We start from the raw sequence: 25,546 nt of genomic DNA, 5'->3' as shown, positions 1-25,546 counted from the left end.
TCTATACTCAAAACGTAAGTTTACTGAGAAATACTATGAGATATCGTGGCTATAACTACGGATAACAGTGAACAAGTACAATTCAGCCGAAAATAATTCAAATTTAAATTTTTAAGCGCATTAATCCAAATCCGGTCCCTCATTAAGTCAAGCGCTAATGAAATAATAATAGCATTTAGGCGATTTCTGTGAAAAGGTTTTGGGACCAAGCCGAGCATAAAATCGGTTGAGATAGCAGAAACTAATGCAGGCAGTTTAACAATTAGGACCCCCCCCCCGAGTTGGGCCTTTGTTCTCGAGGCAAAGCCGGGGTCTCCTGAAAGTCGCCGGCCATTATGTGTGTGTGCGGAAACTTTCAACTCGCACGATTTCTTGCCGCTCCCTTGTATGACACGGGTTTTGTATTTTAGAACATCAAATGTTTCTGAAAAAGTCCGTGGCAACCGCTACTGTGTTGGAGAAGTTAGAATGAAAGCGACATCGCACCCTTCCGTGTAAGCAATCAACCTAATATAAACTACTATCAGGGTAATGGATATGCATCATCACCCTTTAAAGAGCCCCTGATAGCGCTGGGTGCTTACAAAAGCTCGTCATAACGCTTTAAATGGGGAATTTTAGCACTCCCCTTTTCATACACCTTAGCCTGGTAAGCTCCTTCTACACTTGAACGAATTAGTCCTAGCATCAAAACATTAATGGTCTTGTGAATATAAGTGCCCGGCCGGTATTAATAAGAAATGAAAGTTTCCCTCAACTAAAATATCGTGATGCTAAAATTGTCATTTTTGTCTTCATGGGACACGAGAGAGATAATGTGTGTAAAGGAGATAGGTGATAACATCTTACGAGACCTTTCCTAATGATTATGGCCTCTAATTACGCTCCGGTTCTGTACAAACCCGCGATGATCTATGGCAATATTATTGAAGACAGGGCCCCTTCGAATTACTACTTCGACGAGGGTCCTACAAGGGCGGATTACCTTGGAAGAGCCTCTTGCCTGATCGCACACTATGACGACACACGAACTCAAGGGGGAAATCTCCGGCAGGTCTGATAATATCTTTCTTTTGATTATGCTAATGTCAAACACAGAGCCTATTCAATTTCGGCTGTTTTCATTGCTCCTGTGCGATCTTGGGGAGTTCGCTTTCAAAGGGATTGTGATATGTGGGAGTAATAGAGGAAATGTAATAGGGAAACGACTCCGTGTTGTCTAATTAGATGGCTTAAATTTTTTTCCAAAACATTTTTTTAACGGGGCTTAACAGCAAACCCACTAATTTGTGTTAAGTCGCTTAACGCTTGCTTTACGCGAGCCATTTTTTAAAGGGCTAATCCCTTTAGAAGGATAAATGTCGGTGCAAATTATACGGAGTGCGCGGGCTGCAAGCGGCCGGGTCATCGGAGAATTGCAAATCGCGTCTGGCTACACTTTTACTAAACCGAAAACCGACAATAAAACCCTTGAGGAACGAAAATAAAAGAACCATAATGAGATCGGGCTGATTTAATCTGAGTTTAGGATGTACTGGATTCGGAATTAGATTACAGCTAAATGGATAATTATGTAACTTTAATTTCGGATAGTCTTCCATGAGCTTTAAAGTTTTAAAATAAAGAAATTAGTAAATTATCAAAATTTGTTAGTAGTATATCAAGTAGAACACTTAAAACTCCAAAGAAGTTCGTCGAGAAGCGACTTCCGCACTAGCATTCTTAAGCTTTTGAAAAGCTTAAAGAAAATTATTGAAGTTACCCACCTACTGAGGTTTTAGACTCCCCTGGTACCTGGACTTGTTTCAAATTTTGCACTGCAGTTCACCTGGAAGCATCCTTCTTTGAAAAGATGCTCAATGCCCACTTACTATTGCCCAAAAGTATATGGGCGATAGAAATTAGGTACCAACCCTTTAAACCCATCTCGAAGTTGGGAAGATACTTCACGGTAGCACAGCTAGCCTGAATTAACCTGACCTAACCGTAGACAATGAAACTCTCGGAAATTTGGAAGTTAGCTGTCAGTGTATCGGTCAAGATGTTGAGCTTCTCATTAGTCAAATATGTTAGAATTTAGTATTCGTCCTTTGGAATACATTTAGCATGGATTTAATTCAAACACCGATGCAGTGATTGCCTTGTGATTTCGCAGCAAAGGATTTGAAATCGATTCTGTAAATCAACTGTTTTTAATCGCTTCTGACTTGTTGAAACGTGCCGTCGATATTAACTTAAAATTTCACGCCTGGTTTACAGCCTTTTAAAATAGATACGTCGCGTTTCCACGTAATCTTTTTCAAGTTGTGAAAGGGATAAAAAAATTTTAAGGTTTGCGGATAAGATTTAAGCTTCGTATATCTCGAAGAGTCTAGTAATAACTTACATTTTCTATCAAATTATTTTATTTTCAAAATATGTAGATTAGGGTTCCACTTTGCCACATACCCTGTTGTTAAGAGGGAAACTACCAACTCGCTAATTAAAGCTGCTCCTAAATCCTTAAGTACAAGTATGACGCATAGCTTAGAACTGAGTGATATCATTGGACAGAAACTGGTACACACGAATGCACATTTGCTTTTTACAACTTGCTTTCCCTGCAAAACTTTTCCCATTATTTCTGATTGAAACGCTAAATAAGTGTTTCTAAGGGCTTAAAATCGCCAACTTTATCCTCTAAATCGCCCGGGAAAACACATTTAGAACGGGTCCATTTATTTTAGAGGCATGGCAAGTAGGCATCTCGTCCCTATGAGTTTTCACATGGCGGGCTTTTTGTGCATGAAGCCCTAATTTTGCCATAGAAGAATTTCATCTCGGAACAGGACGGAAGCGGAAGCGCCCTTAAAAAGGCTGCGCTGGAAATGTCAATTAATCGATCCTCCTTTCGTCATTGTTATCAACGCGGACCCTTTTAAGCCCGGACAGGATCCCCGATCTAGTTAATGGAGGCGGTGCAGTCCGATATCTGGCAGTCGACATGAAAGGGTTACGTTGGTTTAACAGAGGCAGCGTCCTAAAGGGCCGACATTGCCGATAACACGTAACGTATACGAACAACTTAACGGACATAATCTCCCTTCGGGTCATTCCATCGATGTTGCCGGAATTACTGAGGCTGTGGATCAGTTTACTTGGTAAAGCGAAGTCTTCGTAGACCTAATTTTATTGTCCGCCTGTCTTTATGTTTGGACATTGTCAGATCCGGTTTAATAGTTACGGCAAGCGATCTAAGGGAAGAGAAGGATATTTCACTAGACGCCATCAAAGCTAATGGACGGAAACAAAGTGGATGTCGGCTTGGTTATTTATATTCGGCATATGTCATCCAAAGGGGAGCTTTTCAATCCGTAATGGGAAAAAATGAGTTTTCGTTGAATGCAAATAATGCTCAAGGGGGAAAATATACGAGCTTAACCTCGATTTCACACATTTCATCTCTATCGCCAGCCGAGTGAAGAGCGTTTTGTCATTACTCCAACGATTTTTCTGAACCGAAGGTACAACGCTAAATCTGGAACAACAAATCGCGAAATTAATGGCGCGTCGTGGCTGCTGGTCGCTCTATATTACCTTCTATAGCCAATTATGTCTGTTTATTGCTTGTACCCTTGTTGACACCGCAATAAAGGCCGAAGGGCCGAACATGACGACCACTATCTTCGAATTAAATTCATGTGGTTGTTGCGCAATTACCCCCGTAGTATTGGTGCACTTATGCTGATAATCTTATAAGAATGATTAATTCTTACTGTCTTGACAATAAATCGAAGTCATGAAAGACATATCTAACTATTGACGAAATTAAGTAAGTATTAAAACTAAAAATCTCGGTTGGACACCCACTTTCATGAAGAAATCAACAAAACTAACACGCATGCCCTCGTAGAAAAAATATAGTAGTTGCCCCACTAGATTATTGACTGGCCGACAGCACTCAATGTGGTAAAGTATTACTTTCCTGGTCATTTCGTACGTAAACAAATATTTTCCAATTCTGATAATGAATGGGACATTCTGAGTAAGTGAAACGAATGACCAAATATGTGTCATAGCGCATTCGGTTATGAAGTGATGGCAGGTATCTTCATTTCACAATTCACTTAGAGCAAGAAGCTCAGCTTCAGTAAATTTAAATGCCCGTCAGGGATTTTCTGGAATGTATAGCAACAGATTGGGTCAACTATTTCCATTAATATTTTATTTTTTAACCGGGAGGAGCAATTTACAGAATACGTTCCAGTCTTGGATGTTCTAAGTAACTCATTCAGTTTTCAATTTCAAGGAAAGACTATAGAGTAAATTGTTTCTAAGAATTGCTAGAAATTTACATATTGTAGAGGAATAGACAGCGATCGATCTCTACATTTTTTAAACCTAAACTTTAAACCATTTTCCAAATTTTCTGTCAAATATTGGACTCTATAGTACATTCTCTTGAGTTTTCTTATCAATAAATAAATAGTGTTGTAACTCATTTCTCAGTGCAATAATGAGTTGTTCAAATTTAGAGTTTTACACGGAAAATTTGTTTAAAATATTTCTTACTCCTTACATATTTAGAAATTCATAAATCCCCATAAGAATCTGGACTCGCGTGCAGTGGTGTAATTCAGCTTCTAATTGTAGTAAAGGATGATTGTTAAAACTTAGAGATTCAGACGATTATTTTCTACATTTAAAAAAAATCATAATCCCCTTAAGACCTTCGGAATTCTTAATCATCTGCGAAGTATTGAATTTTGCAAATACAACTCTAACTTTTGTTCCACTGAAGGGCAGTGTTGTAATTGAGTTTCTAAGTGTAAAAGGAACAATTGATAAAACTTCGAGATTCGGACGGAAAACTTCTTGCCGTCTAACTCTGTTTAAATTCAGACAGGCCGCGATTATTTCCTTCATCTTAAGAAATTCATAATGCCCTTCGTCGACCTAATCGATTTCAAATCACCTGTCTGCCTCGTGACACTGGGGGATAATATAATCTTACCTTGTTCTCAGAACTACAAGGAATTGTTAAATTTTCGATATTCAGAAAACTTCCCCACTTCACACACACACACACTATTTCCAATTATAGATTAAAGGGGCAAATCACCTGAGAGACAAACTCAAAAAAGTAAGGAAAATACCGAAATCTATGTTTAAGTTAATGCAAATAAGGAAAAGTATCAAACTTGTTTTCCAGGGTAACGTTGAGGTGCTCGACACTAAACACACATCAGAGACGTTTCAATCACTTCAACAAATATTTATTGCTTTTCAAAAAGTTAGAGGGAGGGTCTGTCATAGGGCTTTTAATAAATCCGCATGTGGGGCTCAAAGAAATTGATATTTAGGGGAAAAAAGTCGTACATGTGACTAATATTGAGAGCCGTTATAATGGAAAGTCGCAACCAGTTTGAATAAGTCGATTAAATTCATTAGAGTTGAGGATACGAAATGTGATTCCAGAAAATTGTTCCAATTTAAATCAAAGCAAAGTTGGAACCTTTGAAAATTTTAACTCCTCTTCAGCTGGAAAATCGCTGGAAAATTTCAAACGAGAGATAGTAATTTCGAGTTGGATTTTAAAGTTCTTGATTTGTGTGATGAATTGAATGACCCCTTAATGCAATTCCCTGGTAAGTATCTATGTGCTTTAAGATAAATTAGTTCTATTTGCAGTCGAAATTTTCCGGCCATGTATGCGACGTTCGAAGGCGCTTTCATATATAAAATCGAATCAAGGCGGGAAATTGACTGGCATTCACGTCAAGTGTAACGTTTTCCGGACCCATTTGTATCTTTTCGTCTGTCAGTTACCTTTCGACAGTCGGTTTGAACCTTTCCTCCAGGGCCACACCTATTACTTAAATCTAAAGTGCTGCTCTAACACAATACAAAAAGCTCTTCATAAAAAAAAATTTGTTGGATTATATTATAATCTGACAGGGGAAATATCTCTTAACAAGACAAAGACAGATAAAAGCAACTGCTGGCTTTCAGTTCTTCTTAAAAGACCAAGACATGGACCTATAAATCTTGACCTTATGGGGCAAACGGGGAGCTCTGTCATAATTTTTCGCGTAGTTCCGCTCTCGTGCCTCGAATATGTGAGTTTCGTTTTCTATAATGTATTTTGATTGATAGCTTACTTCTTTATTCGCTACATTTTTGCCGAGTTTTTCCTTCTTCTTGTGAATCACTTGAACTGATCAGCTATTAAGCTGAAAGATTTATTTTACAGTTCTCAGTGTAAAAAATTGGATTAAGCTCTTAATTTCCTGGAAGCAACGACGGCAACTTCCCCGTAGTACATTAAGTTCGTATTTATCACTGCCAGGCACAAAATCTAGTTTTTGTTTCGGCATTTTCCGAATGCTCCAGTCGGATCGTTTAAAACAGCAACAGATAAGAAAAGTTTTTATTCGGCAGACACTTAAACCGTCAAAGAAGGATGCTTTTCCGCCTTCCTTTCAGTGAAACTTCACTGTCGTCACACTATGCATTCATACCGGAAGGCGAAGTGTGCGCTATCTGCCGTATGGTTTTTATTGCGATAGTTTGACAGCGTGTACTTTGTTGTTAAGAAATTGCAATTTAAACTTTGGTATTGAGAAAACTGTTGAAGTTTCCGAGGAAAATTGAACGACTTGGGGCGGTGTGAATAAGGGTATGCATAAAGGCGTTGTGAAGGGTAAGGTAATCGAAAATTTTTAGGAGGATAGGAGGTGAGTAAGTTGTAGCTCTGAGTGATAATTTTTACAATTTTTAACAGCGAATTTTCCTGCCAGCTAAACCAATACTGAATATGAAACTTCAAAACTGATCAACATATATCTACTACACTCACTTTCACATGAAAATCTTGTAATTTTGGTGAAATAATACTTCATAATAGAGTAACAAATGACCAGAATTTCAATAAAAAAAAGAAAGAACACTTATTAATGTAGGATCGCAGTTGACTGTTGGGGTATTCTTGTAGATAGGTGTTACTTTTACGTTTGATAGATGTTAGATAGTAGGTATTATCTTTAAGATTAATATATCCCTAAGGTACGACCCAAGTAGGCATTAATTGGAGCATGGGAACTTCCTGCACTATACCTGGTTGATATTGGAAAACCCCGCAATAAACTTGGTCGGCATTTAAATTGCCCATGATAGATTCCGTTGGCCCTATAGTTGCAATTCCAATTCCCAACTAAGACGCCATGGTATAATGCGGCGGGTAGTACAAATGGCACCCTAGCCAGGATATGCCTATGGTTTATCACCACAAGTTTTTAAGGATTTGCAAGGCATGTACAAGCTCTCTTTTCTTTTGGGCTCGGTTGGTCGTTGGCAACTCAGGAGGCGCGTCCTCGCTCGTAAATTCATAAGTTACTTTGTCCTCCGCTTTGTTCACTTTGTATTAATAAACGCACATTTATAATCCTTTTTCTGACCTGTGATTTCAATATAAGATATAAACACCATCCTATATCTACAGCAGTATCAAACCCGATGCTACATTAATTAAAAAATTAATAATGAGTGACGTCCAGCTGGACGATGTCGCTGAATCCCTTCTTCAGACCACAAAGACTATATTCTCGCAATAATAGAGTGGTTTCGATTCATTCTTCGGGCAATTTCACGAAAAGAAAATCCGCCCTCCTTCATGCCGATAATTCGCCCTCTATCAAAATCCGAAACGTGAAAAAAATTTCGACGCTGTCTCACTGGAGGTATTTTAAAATGTCTTGTTCACAGTTCAGCAATAAAATAAACTGATATTTCCATGTAAATATTATTTTATTTATTAACAATTGAATAAAAAATCTAGAATTTCGATGGCAAAAAAACCATTGGCATTATTTCTTTTTTACTGAAACTCTGATCATTTAATACTCTATTATGAAGCATTATTTTGCCAAAATTACCATACCTAATTATTATTATTACTGGGTGACGCATTTCATGTGAAAGTGAGTTTATATTAATTATAGATCTAGCCAATTTTTTTTCTATAATCTTATAATTTCGATAGTTAAAGCGTTCTATCTTTTCGAGATTTTGAGATAATTGCTGTTACATAAATTGTGGGACACTCAATACCGAATGCGTTAGATATTGTCCTAACATTTTCGTCACATATGTTCATTTCCATTTTCGTTATTATTAGCTTTGACATAATATTTTAATTTAACTAAATAAAATCAACGCAGAAAGCTCTTTCGAAAATTAAATTGCAACTATTCAAACACAGCATCAACTGGCTTCTCCTTGAATTTACATCCCCTGCTGCTACATTTGCACAGAGTAGCAAAATTTGTCATTTGCCCGTTTCATACTCAGCAAGCTTTTAATTGCAACCACTTGTGAAGAGTGTCTGGAAGGCAATCATTCTCTGACAAGAGGGTTTTAGTCGAGACCCTAACGCCCCAGCGATAATGTTACACCTTTTTGAATGCTCCATGTAAATTCGCCTAAAGTCAGCGACCTTTTTAAGATAAATAACTGCTATTCAGCATGTCGACATAAAAAAATTGAACTGATTTATATAAACTGTCATGCAGCTCTTGTTTGATATTACGACACTTTGTAATACAATTCTGTTGGATGAGTGTGATTAAAATCCACAATTCGTGCCATTTGTGATAAAAACAGAAGCATTATTAACTAATGTAAATCAGAGCGCTGATACAATGGCTGAAACAGCATTGGCTCAAAGTCAACAAGACCAAATCAATTTTGCCTACAAATCGCACTGCAAAAGCACCAAACTACGAAGAATAATGGAAAATAGGAGTGTTCGGCAAACAAGCTGAGGTCACAGGGCAAATATTAATTGTTTCCCTTATCAAGGGCGAACAGGCCAACACGTGATGGAGTCAATCCCGACGAGGTTTAGATGGGCGTATGAGAGATTTATAGTATGAAGTGCTTAACAAACTGATATCGTAAAAAATCTTTTGAAAGACCTCAATTACTATTATTATTCAAAATACATTTTTTATTATAGAGGTTGCGATATCTCTTACATAAAATTAAGTTGAAAAGTTGACGAGAGGCTTTGACGAAGTGATTTAAAGATACAAATTGACTGATTGATGATCTCTTTGAATTCGTACCGAATCGTGTGTTCAACAATATAAATGATTCTTTTAGGGTGTAAAAATGTCTGTTTTTTTTTTTTGGAAATTAACGACTAACACACTAAAGGCTTTAGAGAATCCAGAACTTTATTACAAAGACCACATTACTAGGACATAGGCATGAAAATAATCATTAGCGCCAAAGCCTGCTACTGCTGCAAAAACCGCAGCTTTTTTGCGGCATAAATTCCCGTTCTGCCCTAATCGATGGGAGTGACTTTCAAAATGCGATATGGTCGACTTTATGCTGGCTAATAATATTATTATTGCTGACAAATGGGTTTGTTTTTGTTAGCCAACGAAATTGGCTAACCAGCGTTCTTGGACATCATTCTCCTTCATCTCTCTAAGCACAATATATAAATCTTGTCTATACTAGATGTTTAGAGCAAAAAAAGGAATCAAGAATATGTGAGAAAACTTAGCAATATCTGAGATTTTTGTAATTTTTCCAACTACGTTATTTTTTTTTAGCTTTCTCGATTCTAAAGAGTTTTAAGACTTTCCTGAAATGCTTTTGGATTTGAGAGCCATATCTCGAAATTTATGGAATTGTGTTAATAGTTCTTTAGGATATTTTCCGATTTTGGTTTTGGCTTTTGATTTTTTAACTTTTCATAACTTTGAAACATCTAATAGATAACTATCATATAGATTTGACCTGAGTTCAAATGCGATTTGCAAGAATTTGTGAATTTTTGAAGAAATTGTTGAAGATCTGCGGGATTTTTCACTATCTCTTCTATTTTCTCTACATATAAATACATTTTCTTTCTACCAGAAATATGCCTGCTCTACCTGAACTTTATATTGCCAAACAGTCCTATAAAGAATCATTTGCGTCATCTGTAACAAAAATGTAGTCTCCACTTCTGAGGACTCACACATCAAGTAGATGTTCTTTTATCGCAAGCACAAAAGATTTCCCTGTTAGGTACGTTCCTGAATACGGTATTTGCTCCAGTTTTCTTCTTTACTTGCTCAAACTTGTTGACTTATGAAACAGTAGATAAGCGCTTCGATGTGAATGTGAACAATAAAACTAAAAGAGCATTTTAATAATGTAACGGTACGATGATAGTTAAAAGCACGTATCCAGTAGGGATTAAGCCAATTATCATGGAAGTCACATCGCTGGCGACATCAGGCAAATTACAGTAAGTATCATCTGCCAAATTCCCGTCTGTGTCAGAATCAAATAGACGTTAATTAGGAGAGGTCTGCGGATCGATGTGACCGGACGGGGTAATGTCGATTGTGCCATGAATTTTCGTACGTCACACAATAGACATAATTATTGGCGAAACCCTCTTAAACCCAGCAATTTAGGACGCTATATCTAACCCACGTCTGCCTAATAGAACCTGTATGGACAATTACCATGGAATTTAAACTGGAGGCCTACTAAACGTTTGGCTGCTTAATGAATAAATACAATAAAGAAATATAAAAAATTTCGATAAAGTATCAGCACATGGTCATAATACGGCCAAACGGTAACAGCCCCGTTATAGTATTTAAAGGCAGGCTCACACTATTAATTCAGGTATAATTGCAGGCATTTAAAACGCCATGATCATGAGGATGCCTGTAATTACGACGGACTGTTACGATGCTGATTACAGCCGTTGTCCAGTGACATTTTCACATGCACCGTCGCATTTGCGGAGTTGAATCTGTGCATTTTGCAGCTGTCTAAATAACGGCCAAGTGGAAAATTCAGTTGACGTTTTTATGCTTCCATCCAGCTGGAACGATGATAATTACAGTTAATCTAGTAGAGTTTTTAATGCAAACGCGGAAGGTGTAGCACTCATCGTCAGAAAAATTAATATATCAGCTAAAACCCTAGTCATGGTTTCATCTGGATCACCTTAAAAAATATTCTAATAATTATCACATGGTGCGACAAATCTACACGATGCAGGCATGAAAAAGGGAAACCGAAAATTAATCCATTTTACCTTGCTTGGGGGCCAATGATATCTTCGGTGTTGATTCAGCGCCAGGTCTGAGACTTGCCTTAAGCACTTCGACTCAGGCAAGTGCTCTATAGAATAGGAGTGATTCAAAATAGAGACAGAAAAGAATACCTACGATAGGAAAATGAACTGTAGACTTTGGTAGGTTTGAGAAGATTCTGAGAATTTCGTATATTAGAAACGCACTTATTTCCAAACAATTATGACATTTATTGTCAGGAAAAGTAATATCAAAGCTGTGCACCGCTGATTACCTCGTGTTAACAGAACATTTGCGGCATAAATAATGGACGTTAGTAACCAAATAAAGCGACAAATCTATATGGCACAGCAATAAACAAGAAAGGGAAACGGGCAACCCAATTTGCAACAGAACTGACCTGCTGACATAGTTTGCAGTATGTCGGTCCTCTTAAAGGTAACAATTAAAAATACCTAAGTGTTCATAAACTCTTCCGAAAATGGAACAACAACGGTTAGACAAGTGAGCTGGAGAAAAGGATAAATGATTTTTGGTTAGTGAGCAACCAGGATAGAACATACAGTACCGAGCAAAAGTAAAGCAACTTTTGTTATTTGCTTTAAATCCATCCAGGACATACGGTATAGAACAACCTAATGCAGATAATTTCTACTAGCTAAGAGTAGAGCATAAACAACTAATATTCAGTTTTTTACCAACTCGTTTTTTATTATTGTTAAAAAAATTTGTTTTTAATGCGAGCAAAAATATAGCAACTTTTAGCATTTCAATGTAAAATCAGCCTATTTATTTTTCATTCTAATTCTGCCTGTGTCGTTGAAGTGCCTTTTAGTGAAAAATATGCCAAAAGGAAAAAAACTTTCTTTAGATATAAAGCAATTAATAATAACAAAATATCAAAATGGAATTAAACAAGTGACCATCGCAAAACAACTAAACTTAACTAAAAGTGTTGTTTCAAGAACTATAAAGAGATTTCAATTAAGAGGAACATTGGACAACCCAATTAAAACAGGAAGACCGAAGAAAACCACTGTTCGTGAAGATCGTCGCATCAGACAAATATCTGACGATCAACCGTTTAAAACAGCCGTTGATATAAAACGCGAATTAAAAACGCAACAAGATATATCTGTGCATACCATCCGACGTGGTTTGAAAGATTTTAGACTTCAAGCACGAAAGCCTTCCAAAAAACCATTCATATCTAAGAAAAACAGACGTGCCCGAATGGATTTCGCAAATGAACACTTTTTGTGGAACGACATGAAATGGAATACAGTGCTTTTCTCAGACGAAAGTAAGTTTAATTTGCATTCATCTGATGATATTCAATGGGTGAGACGTCCGCATGGCCAAAGATATCAGCCCAAATACACTTTGAGCACGATCAAACATGGCGGTGGAAATGTCATGATATGGGGATGCTTTTCCAAAGCAGGTGTGGGCCCTATTGTGAGAATAAACGGCATTATGGATCGATATCAATATTTAAATATTCTAAGGGACCATTTACTACCTATTATATATATACTACCTATTATGCTGAAGCTAATATGCCCCTTCTCTGGAAATTTCAACACGACAACGATCCAAAGCACACCCCTAAAATCGTTAAAAATTTTTTAATGGATCAGAAAGTGAATGTGCTTAAATAGCCCGCTCAAAGTCCAGACCTCAATCCTATTGAGAATTTAAGGGAATTGGTAGAAAGGAAAATTCGCCTTAATAGAACTGAAAAATTTCGCAAATCAGATGAATTATTTGACGCCATCCAAAAGACCTGGAACTCGATCCTAAAAGAGTATATTGAAAACTTAATTTCGTCTATGAGAAAGAGATGTCTGGAGGTCATCAGAAATGGTGGAGGTCCGACAAAATATTAATATTGTGCTTAATTATTATGTGTAAATTTGAAAGTTGCTTTATTTTTGCTCGCTGTAAAACTTTTGGTTTCTTTTTTACAAAAAATACGAATCGTTAGGAAACTAAATTTTATATGTTATTATTTTACCTTTACCAAGTAGATATTACCTGCACTGAATTGTCCCATATCTTATATCTTGGTTGAATTGAACGAAGATAACAAAAGTTGCTTTACTTTTGCTCGGTACTGTACATGATATACAAGCATGTCTCCATTTTTGAACTAAGCCTTCAAATACACATCTCTACAATACCAATATTTCTATCATAGGATATGAAGGAGATCACGATTCAAGGGACGCTAAATGAGGAAAAAACATCGAACTGAGTAGAGCAAGAACACCTGAAGATAAGTAAATAAACTACGTCCCCTGGTAGAACAGCGAGAGATGCTGATACAGGTTGGATCTACGGCGAGCAGAAGGCGTTCTCACTTTTTTTTCATTGCGGCCTCATGTAAATTTTTCATGTAGATATTGAGAACCATCTGTTTCCCATCCGGGTATTATTTTAGGTATTATTAGCGATAGTCCCCAACTGACCACAACACAAATAAGACCAAAATAGCATTTGCAAATGAAAATGTAAGTATTTGTTTTAATTTCTAGACCACTTGAATGCGGCTGAAATATTACGTTAATACTTCCGAACAACTGTACCGTAATAAAAGGATTTAATAAGCAAAAATTCCACTTAAACTCGACATATTTTAATAATTTTAAAATTCAGATTTCCAGAAATTGCCCGATTTTCTAATGAACTACGAATTACTAACGACAAAGCCAACTTCAAGAATGTCGCTAGTTAAACCAATTGCACGGGACATCGCAGTAATACTGAAACAAACCAGATTTAATATTCTAAAAGGCCCATTTTATCACTGCAGCTGGAATTAGTTTGAAACAACTCGCGAAGCCAGGCCAGATAAAGTGATATTGTGAAAATAAATTCCATAAACGAAATAGAACCACACAAAGTTCCGGGAAACTAAGAAAGTTTTTAGTGTGAAGACAAATCGTACGGTTAAATTAGCGGCGAAGAAATTGCACCTCTGGGTGATATATTCTTGGTTAAAGTTTATCTGGTGTTACCTTATTACCTTGGTTGAAAGGTACCAAAGCTCAACAGTTAGAATAAATACTTGTATACTTAGCACTTGCAAAAAAGCGTTTAGTAAGGGAAATATCCAGAAGATCAAAGAGTTCTATCCAGAGAAATATCATATCCTGATTGGATTGTTTTGAACGTTTAGTTTAGTAACCGACCGTTGTAAGATATTTTGCGAAAATATAACATTCCTCTAGCATTAACAACAGAACACAGAAGGGGATTAAGGACGAACACAGACATGCATATTTACTGCCTCAAAATATTGAAAAATCGTCCTCAATTCATCCGCTACTCAAAAACATTCGCTATAATCTGCCGAATTGCCATTCAGATATCTCGTAAACATTCTGACAGGCGTTCTAGAAAATTCCATTGTCGTCGGCAACCACGGACTCCTTCCATGACAGATGCATTTACCATGAATGCATAATGGCTCAACACCTTTCACGGCAATATATTCCGGCCTTAGGAAGCGGAACTATTTCCGATTTGGCTAGGTAAACAGAGATATGCAAAATTGGCCGACGGCTTTGCCTCCGCCATTATGCAAATCTGCGTGCACCTGCATAAATATTGTTCCTCAGGAGTGGATGCAGATGATATTTATACTTCAATGGAAACTTATGCCCAGAGGGATACAACCGCGTGTGTGGGAGTATTATACAGTGTTTTTTAACTAAGAACAACAAATAATTTTAAATTTAATAAGCAATAATCAATAAAGAAGTTTTAAAAAATAATTTTCATGGGAATGAAGGAAAGGAGTTATGTGAGCGTTGTTAAAAGTTGTTTTTTTTATATTCACATGCCCAAATTCTTTGAAAGTTCTCCATATTTTTATACACGTAAAGACTTGCTACTGTAACAATCGCCTAATTCCAAACCCCCCTCTACAGTAAATCATCCAGGGTCGCAATTTAAATTCCTACACGCATCGAATTTTATGGTCGAGAGGGAAAGTTAAAAGAGCCGCAAAATCACGGGGTTGCAACACATCAAAGACTTTTCCATTGGCCTTTATTGCACACGTTTCCGATGAAATTACTCATGGCGTTGCCAGGAGGGGGTTATTCCATTTCCAAATGTTCGCCGTCCATGGGGAGTTAGCAGATGTTGAGTAATATTAAATCGGATCTTAGACAGACTCGGCGGAATCATCAAGGGGGATTAATAACACTCTCTTGTCGGTATTGCGGTTAATAGCGAATTAATAGCCATATTCGAAATCCTGCAGACGTGTATGAGGCGTAATAAACGCCGCAATGTTAAGTTTATCCATTATTCATCATTAATTTAGACTGTTGCTCACCGAATGTCGCTGCTGAGCATTGGATTGAAGAATAATCATGGATTCAAAAACTAACGTAGACGATAATCCAATTAATTGCTGTGAAGTCATATTGGCTAACTTTCGTAATTGAAATATTCTAGTAATCAACTAGCAATTATCAGATTTTATTGCGAGCACAATGCGCAAACTTCAGAGCGTTATTACGGCTTTAATAACAGTCGAATCTATTCGCATCTCGTCCTGATTCACAATGTGTCCGTTAATTTGCTCTTGGAGCTATACCGATAATTAAACTTGATGCTATGTCTCATTAATCGGCTTTACTATAGATAGTAGGTTTCATTATTTGTCATCATTATTTGCTGCTTACCACTGAAACTAAATTTAATGAGGATATGTGTGTAGTAGGTTTGAAAACTGCCATTAGTGCTGTATAATTCTAGGGTATAACTAAACCGAAGTGTGCTGTTATAATCAGGTTTGTAGTTTACTTATCGAAATTCGTAGCCTCAAAAAGCCTGACTGATTCAAAAATAGACATTTATTCTCATTACTTCATTCCTCTGCAGGATCACTTTATTTCAGCCTTAATAAACTTGCCATAGATAATTAATAAAACAGTATATCAAGACCAAAATGGATGAGGAATTGTCATTTGGAGTGAAAGTTGAAGGAACACTGGGTTAAGTGTGATTTCAAGAAAACAATGCAGAAATGCATTCAAGGAAAATTGGACAAGGCAAAGTAGTTCCTCAAAAAGCAACCAGTAACAAATAAATTTGGATCTGATACAAGTGTATATGCAGCAACATGTTAATATTGCTATATACTTTAAGGGTGGTGGCTTTTTTTACGTCGCAAAAGACTGCAAAGGCAAACAATGCTGCGCACAAACGTGGAAGGGAACATTCCGGAAAAAACTGCTTTGAGATGGCATTCTAAACCTAAATTAAAGCTCAAATTGGAAATAAACCAATATATTCAATCTAAAAACAGTTCAACCTACAAGAACAGATTAGGATTATACCGATATCACCAACTCAAGTACAAACATAGAAATTGTGCATGTGGGAGAAGAACCACATAAAGTTTAATATGCCTCCAGCAAGAACCAACGAAATGGATTGCGCGGCTAGCAGTTGACGTGGGCGGAATCAGTTCAATGTTACCAGACATCTCAGCATTTCAGAATTTTTACTGATATAAGTTCTAGTGATGGATTAATTTTTTTTCATTTATTTGCATTGCTAATTTTTGCTCTGTGTTAAAAATTAATTAGGAATATAAAATACCGAGTAATTATTGTTTATTATTCGTTACTATTGTTCTTCATATTTTTATGGTTAACTTTAATTTGTAATAATAATTATAAATTATTTATCTTAATTGAACAAGGTTTAATTAATATTTAGTTATTTGGTCCAGTGAAAATGATTTATTCTTCAGTTCTAATTGTATTAAAAACGTAGAAGCCGATAACGAAAGGTGCAACTCTTGTAACCTAATGTTTGTAAGTCTTTCGGTTTAGACTCCTACGTGATTAGGCATGCATCATTTACTATGTATAATATTTGATATTTAAAAAAAAATTCATCTCCGCGAAGGTAGCGAAATCGATACTAATCTAAATATCGAAATGGAGACGTTGGCTGGACTGGCTCCGCCCACGTCAGCCGCTAGCCGTGCAACCCACTTCGTTGGTCCTTAGCGGATGCATGTTAAACCTTATGTGGTCCTTCTCTCACTAACACCATCTCAATTTCTACTTGAACTGGTGATACCCGTATAGAAATCATACCAATTATTCACAGGAAAGTTCTTTTTAAACCGTAACAAATCGTTATCCAAGGAAACAAGACATAATTCAACAGAACAAACAATGAATCGCAAACATTGTCGATCGTTTGAGGCATATGTTGGAAGACGATAAAGGCTGTGAATTATTACGTCTGACAGAACATTGGAAGTCTGAAAGAAAGATGAAGTAGATAGTGCTTGACGAGTATAAGTTGGTTTCCTTGTACAGTAGACCCCTATGACATGCGTTCGAATAAGACGGAACGTATCTACCGTGTTATAGGGAGTCTACTGTACTACAGAATACAGGAAAAACATAGAGACGATGTAAATTGTGTCAAGAAGTAGAACTAGTACTAAAGTAGACTCAGTTGCAAATATTAAAATACTTTATTTCCATTAGTCTAAACTAAGGAAATAAAAAAATTCTTTCTGTTCGCACATTTGTCTAGTATTATACGTGCGTTTATTGCCAATTGTTACAGTCCAACAATGCATTCTTTTCCTCGTGGACTGAGTGTGTGTTACTTGAATTGAGTAGGCTACAATAGACGTCAAGGATTGTTTACCAGTCAATTCAATTGAACAGAACAAAACACAATAATTTCCCTTTTCAACCCTTCAATATCTCTTTTTAACAGAAGAGAACACGAACAAAATTTCATCCAAGTTTTATCAAGCAGTAGAAACTTCCGTGTAGCCAATTTCTCAAATGCAAGAATCCATAAGATAAACATTACACAAACACAACTCGGTTTTAATGTCAAAATATTGTATTAGTCTCAGTTCGTAATTGCTAATGCATTTCGCAACTGCAGACATAACAAACAATTGCTGGTGTTCTGAATGTAAATAAATAATCGGAACTGTGCTTGACTAGAGGATAAATATTTAGCTGAATTACTATTCGACCATCGGAAATTAACTACGTCAGCTGTATTATTCGTTTGCTCAGCGACATGTCCATGTCCGAAATGTAGCAAACAATCGAGATTTCAGAGACTTGTTGGGTTCGGTTCAAAACCAATCGATTTAACTGTGATGTAGTTGATGTTTATTAGGTGATTCACTAGTAAAACAGTGGGGATTGAAATAGCAAATGGGCAATTAGTTGTAAATTTGAGCCCTTGCTCAGTTGATTCTTGGAATTGATAATAACAAGTAGCTTTAACCTGACTGAACGTTAATCCGACCTTTTTGATAAAATAATTTAATTTTCAGCCGTATTCCGGAATGTTATAGTCAAAGAAGGACCGCAATAATATCGAACCCCCGGCTGTTCATCCTTATCAGTAGATGGGCGAAACTTGATTTAGTTGGCAATTCCTCCGACCAAATAAACCCCGAAACTTTCTCTCCTCCGAACGGCCACGAATCTTGTTTAGTAGTTTGGGCATACCCTCGACTGTTTGCCAGCACAAAGGAACAAGATTTATTTGTTTTTCTTTTAAACCCCTTCTCGAAACACAAGTCGAACTATTCAAAAGTTTCCCGTTCAGTTTTCGGCAGATATTATTTATAATGCCGTATCAGGATGAGATACGTTTTAACATCTCTCCTTATTATCATTACAACTACTACAAAAACTGTTCAAGCGATGCGGGGATAGAGTACTTTAATATCTAATAATCCATCTAAACACAACATTTAATTGCTTTACATTCTATTCCTCAAAGGCAGCTTTGACATATTATTCCAGTAATGTAACGAACAGGTCTGAATGGTAAATGAAGGTAAACTCCTTTGTGTTAAATGAATGCAAAAGTTGTCTTATTGTTTTTCCCTTTTAAGCACATTAGCGCTCGATTTTAATGAGCAGAAATTAATGCGAGTTTTATGTAGAAGAGTTCTTGTTTAAATTAACCATAGCCTTGCCAACGAGAGTTTATTGAGTCAATAAATTGAATTCATCGACACCCATTAACGAGTCTGTCACTTAAATGAACTACGTGGTTAATTTGTCATTGGAAACACAGGAGTTCCTGTTGCTCGTTTGAAAGATAAACCGTGCAAACTAGGGCCTGCACTTAACCTTATTAAGCCAATTTCTTTTTACATCCCTTTTTTACGAGCAAGGGCCGTGTTACACAGTCACCCGACTAATTCAGCTGTAATTCAGTTTCGTTTATCTTAGAACAGAGTCGAATTAGAGTTCTAAAGTAAAACCATTTAGTCTCTACTTTAATGGCCATTAAGTGCGTTAAAAACAAAGGTAACATTTTCAATTTCTTTAGTTTCCCATAAATTATCTTTTATTGTTGAAAATCATGGCGTTGATCTATGTGGGGGATGTTCTAAAGATCACTCCTGCCATCCTTGTAGTATTCTTCCACATGAAGAATCTTTGAAAAATAGGTCAAAAGGGCAAAAACTAAAGACATAGCCGTAGCAAGACATGTAATAAGAGTAGCACAATAGAAATAAAGGAATTAAAAGGTTATTTTCTACGAGGTTGTTTAGTAGCGAAGATATCGTATATTACAAAACGAGCACGAAATGCTTCTCGTTTCTGCTAAGCATAGAAAATGGTCATTTTATACAACTGACAACGAGAGAAAGATATGCCAAATCCCAAAGTCTAACGATTTTTACCATTTGACTTTATTTTCACTGGATCAAAAAATTATCACAGTCGATTTAAAAAAAACACTTTCAAAATCAATAGGGTGAAGTTCTTAAACATTTCTTAACAACTAATACAGCCCTAAGGATGCTTAATTTGTTGTAGCTACTCCCCAAAATAGTGCACTATAATTTTCGAAACTTCCACCAATTTAACAAGCGAGGATTTTCAGTATTTGCATCAATTTAAAAACGAATTTACAAAACGGGCCCATGCTCGAAGCGTTTTTTGATGAGCTTATGGCAGGAGCGATTTATATGAGAGGCAATAACATCTCAGTGCAAATGGAGTGCTATTTATCTTTCTTTTCATAATAAAAATACGCGCGGGGCCGCGGCATCTGGAGAACGTCGCCATGCGAAGTCTCTTCCAGAAAATGGGCAATTTTGGACCCAGCTTCCGAATGGATTTTAAATCGTAGATGCAGCGACGCGGCGATTCAGCAAGTTTCTAGTCTTAGAGATTTCATCTGCTTTATCTTTGTAGATGAAATATTCAAAGGGAATTTAAACAAACTCCATTACCAGAACTCGATTGTTGAAAATAATCTTTCCATAATGAAATTTAGCAGTGCCAGAAGTAGAATGTTAGAATAGTCAACGGTAAAGTTCATGATGTGCAACTTTGAGCCAAATCACCATAAGACATAACGTGGAAAAATGCAGGAAACTAGGTCGGAACTCAAGGCAACGTTCCACTTGGAGGGAATCTAGTATTATTAGCTCATTGGTCCGCCCTTAAGGCATCCCCAGTAAGGCAAGACAAATGATGCATACGGCCAATTGTTGAGGATTTCCTCTTGGATTATGCTCGGTCCGACACGGCCAATTTTGAGTGATTAATACGAGCCCTGATCATCCCCACTGACGCAAACCACCAATACTTCCTAAATATGCCTATTGCGTGTCATTTATATGATTTAATCTCCTTTAGGGCCAAATTATTAATGTGTTGTCAACTTTAACTTTCCATAAATAGAAATGTCAAAATAAGCACCAGGTGTTGATCAGATTCTTAGTTGTTATCGGAATTAGCTTTATGTTAAAGTTAGTGCTACATTAATAATCTAGCTCTATATAAGACACAATAAACCAGGTATCAGTCAATGAATTAAACTCCTGTAAATGAAGAGCGTGCACATCAGAAGCCTTAATTATTTATTCCAGACACCAACGGAGTGTCGGTGTTGCATCTAACTTGTGCCGTTGCACTTTATAAATCTTCATTATGCGAAGTAACAAAGCTTAAAACAATGCAAGTGCGCTTTACATTAATCAATTGTGCATTTTGCGGAAATCTCGACTTTATAATGCATTTCTAAACAATCGGCATCATTATGCTAAACGAGTTTCTACCAGATTATTAAACTTTTAGCTCAACATTGATATTTCGGACTAACCCTTAATCCTAGACCGTCTAATTTTGGGAGACAGTAGCTACACTTAATGGATGTGGCGTACTTCGGCAAACTCAATTAAGTAAGTGTTTTGCTTCAACTTGAAAGGAGCTCTGACCCACTCCGGTCACTCGGTAAACCGTTTTTCAGTTTAGAGATTTAATTTTGGCAAAATAGGATTTTGGCCAAACCAAAAGTTCTCATAGGATGTAGCACAGCAGTTCAGGAAAGCCACACTTTTAATTCTAGTAAACAGAAGAATGTGCGAAAACCCAGGCCATAAACTTTTCCTTCAGACTCGAAAAAAAGGAAGACGTAATATTGGACAAATGAAAAGCTTTAGATCGAAAAAATAGGAAATGCATATGCACATGCCCTGGATAATATTCTTTACCATTTGCTGGATTTTGTTCTTAGCCAACAGAAAGATATACGGCAACACGCAGCTGTATTATTATTTTAAATAAAATATCGATGGCCATATCGGGCAGATGAAGGACACGTGTTTGAACCAAAACTCTAGCATTTGATTTGTTTTGCTATTGCCAAACCAAGAGATATTTCACCATATAGAATTTTCTAAAGTTCAAAAAGCAAACACTTTTATGTAATATCGAATACAATACTAATGAAAAAACAGGCTGATTTTGAGCGGATTAACGACTAAAGATTGAAAGTTTTAAAGTTGTTTAATAAAAACCATAAAATTTCATGTGATTTTGTCATACATAATATATATTTTGTTTTGGGTGCAAAACATTTTTCTTAAAAACCAAAATCTGTATTATTATTTAAAATACTACAATTAGGCCACATTCACTTTAGGCCGAAAGTTGATATTAACGACTACACAGGCAGTGGAAGAAATTTCGCATTATAAATTCTAATTTTCTGTTACATAGAAACTTTGTAAGTTTGGTCAGAATATTTTGTTTGAGAGATATTACCTTTTTATTGCGTTACATGGAAAAATAAAAATAGGTTATTTGAAATATGTTTATAAATATTTATTAACCCTTAATGGTGATACAAAAGGTTTTTTAGGGATTGAAAAGAATATCAATGTTTTTCCATTTACTGAATATTAATTCATCTAAACGTAGACGAATTAATATTCGAATGAAAAAAAGTTTATTACTTCAAACCAACTAGAAATATTTAGCAAAGAACCTAGATATAATGAACTGTACATTCTATTGGCAGTAAATGTTCAAAGTGAATACCATTTGATTGAACACATTTTGTAAAACTTTTCGAACTAATTGTGCTGTGTAATAACTCTTGTCAAGTATTTATGAAATTTTCATAAACTATGGATTTTATATATCCCCATACTGTTTGATAGTAGTTGTTTGATCCATATTTCGAATAGTTGAACAGTCATGTCTTCATGGTAATCAGCAGAGGATTGGCTTATATTTTTAGCGAACAACAACAAGCCGTTTGGCACAAATCCATTTTCACTGCCAGCGTGCAGAATAATAATTCGTTTGCCTCTCGAACATGAAGTACCTAAACTGCAATTTTTTGAATTGTCTACCCAACCATATTTAATTACATCATGAGTGTCCAAAGGTTCATTTAAATAAACTATCAACCTTCCTAACTGTTGATATTTCCTAATTTTACTTAAATATTCTCCTCGCAAACCAATTATTCGTTGTGACCTCATTATCACCATTAAATTATCTTTTTTTTATATTATAAACCACAGTCTATTATAATATAATTGTTTAGCAATGTTCCTAAGCAATTATAATTATAATGTGAGGAGTATTTTAGCTTTTATAGAATCATTTCTATTGTATATACCGTATTTTCTTTATAAAAATTATAGACAATTCTTCAAATATCATCTCCACTAGTATTATCGAATTCGAGAAGTTTCTTTCTTTTCAAACTATGGTTTATAACATTTTCTACCTTAATAAATATCTTTTAATAAATTGTCGACAATAATCATTTAGTCATTTCGCTTATTCTTGTTATAATACTTTTAATGGAATTATGATTGTTTTTTTCCTTTAAACAGTTATAAATATTCAAAACGATCTGTGTTTTAAAAATTACTACTAGCATCCACAGGATTCACATTTACTTTATTTTCCAAATGGTTTTCAAAACCAAAAAGTCGTACCTAACTGATACATTCAGCCTTTTATGTGTAAATAATTAATTAGAATAAATATACAGGGTGATTCAAAGTTGTAGTGCCAAAAGCCTAGGGGGTATTCATCTCAACAAAATATGAAAAAAGTTCATATGAACATGAGTCCGGAAATGCTTCTTTTCCGAGATACAGGGTGTTAAAGTTTAAGAAAAAATTTAGTTTTTCATTAATAGCTTAAAAACGTTTCAGCCGATTTGAAAGAATCTACTAAAAATAGTACATTTTAGTCTCTTGACTTTTTACCGTATCTCGCTTAGTTTTCGAAAAAAAAATACAATACCATACTTCGACACGTCTCTGAATTCGAGAAGGAAAAGTAAAAAAAAAACATCAAAAGAACTTGTCTTTAAAATGCATACCTAAGTACTTTCCATCTTCAGAATGGGTATATATCAAAAATACAATTTTGTAAATTAATAAGTGTTAACAAATATTTTTAAGCTATTAATGAAAAATTAAATTTTTTCTTAAACTTTAACACCTTGTATCCCGAAAACAAATCATTTCCGGACTCATGTTGATATGAACTTTTTTTCATATTTTGTTAAGACGAATATCCCTTAGGCTTTTGGTACCATAACTCTGAATCACCCTGTATGCTTATCAAATCAATACACTCGTAATAGTATAATTAATCCTATAAAAGGTATATGTTACACTCAAAACTTCTTTTCAGAGTGCTTTTGGTCGCAAAGTTTTGTCAAAAGTAGTTTTAACTGAAAAATACCAGTCAAAACTACTTTTGATTAACTTTGTTAGACAAAAGTACTTTTAACTCACAAATATCAGTTAAAGGTTGTTTTGACCAAACGGGTCGGTCAAAAGTCCCAAAAAGCTGATGAGGTAAATGAACATTACGTCCAAAAAACATATTGTAAGGGGAAGCGCTTAGGCTTGTGATTTTTAATAATAGTTTTACTGAACTGATAATAATAATTGTTTATTTCTAAATATCAACTAAATGTATCAACCGTTTGAATCGCGCACAAGCTCATCTAATGACACAAATCGTATCCTAAATCTATTCCCTACCTTGCATATTTCATAACGGTTATAAAATGGCGCGAAATTGTCTATTATAATATCTACTTCCTCCAAACCTACATAATATAAAATAAATGTAGTGGTTTGATCATGAATGATAACTCAAAGAAAAAATCCTTTTTACAAAGACTTCTTAGTATGGAAAATTTGAAAGACTCATTACAATGTCATGTTGAAAAAAAATTTTGAAAAATTTATAATTGAGATCGAAGATGCCAAAATTGTTGCAAGGAAGACCCCTAAACAGTACGGGAGGTTGAAACGGTTTAATATTATTGAAATTTGTGCATTAAGAAATTAGTTATAAATACCGAACCATTGAAATACTTTTTACTTGCTGAAGAGATCTTCAACATCATTGATAGTGCTCATCGTTCTATTGGACATGGAGGTCGTGACCGACTTAAGAATGAAACCGCAAAAAAGTATGCTAATATCACAAAAGAAATTATCAATATATTTCTATCCATATGCAAAGTTTGTCAAAGAAAGAGAAGCAAGAGGAAAAGAGGTCTGGCGTTTAAACCAATCCTGCACACGGAAAAGAACAGCCGTTGCCAGGTGGATTTTATCGATATGTCAACGCAAAAAGACCGTGGCTATAAGTTTATTATGGTCTATCAGGATCACTTGACAAAATTCGTGGTTTTGCATGATTTCAAAACAAAAAGGGCTCGGAAGTCGGGCATCATTTGATGGACATTTCCTAACTTTTGGAGCTCCTTATATTGTTCACTCCGATAAGGGCAGAGAATTTGTGAATTCAGTTTTGAAAGAATTAGTTTCTTATTGGCCTGAATTAAAACTAATGAATGGGAAACCGCGTCACAGTCAAAGCTAGGGTTCGGTTAAACGAGTAAACCAAGATGTAGAAAAATGTTGGCTTCTTGGATGGTGTACAATAAAACAATTAACTGATGGGCCAGAATGAAAAGCTGTTTTGCTTTTCATTCTGGAAGAAAACAATCTCCATATCGTGCTATGTTTGGAACTGAACTAAAAGTGGCACTAGCAACATCGAATTTACCTTTAAAGGTGATTAATAGACTAAACAATGAAAAAGATTTGCAGGCTGCAATAATAGAGATGAATAATA

At 35.7% G+C, this 25,546-nt stretch overlaps 1 protein-coding gene and 1 pseudogene across 1 annotated transcript in view; one reads left to right on the top strand and one right to left on the bottom strand.

The window, feature by feature from the left end:
* Positions 1-25,546, bottom strand: part of LOC136409489 (protein timeless homolog) — a 135,438-nt gene that overhangs the window by 31,400 nt on the left and 78,492 nt on the right. The gene's annotated exons all lie outside the window — the stretch shown is intronic.
* Positions 869-25,291, top strand: LOC136409519 (KRAB-A domain-containing protein 2-like; annotated as a pseudogene).

Source organism: Euwallacea similis, chromosome 6 (genome assembly GCF_039881205.1).
Source record: "Euwallacea similis isolate ESF13 chromosome 6, ESF131.1, whole genome shotgun sequence".
Taxonomy (NCBI): domain Eukaryota; kingdom Metazoa; phylum Arthropoda; class Insecta; order Coleoptera; family Curculionidae; genus Euwallacea; species Euwallacea similis.
This window is presented reverse-complemented; position numbering and strand designations above follow the sequence as displayed.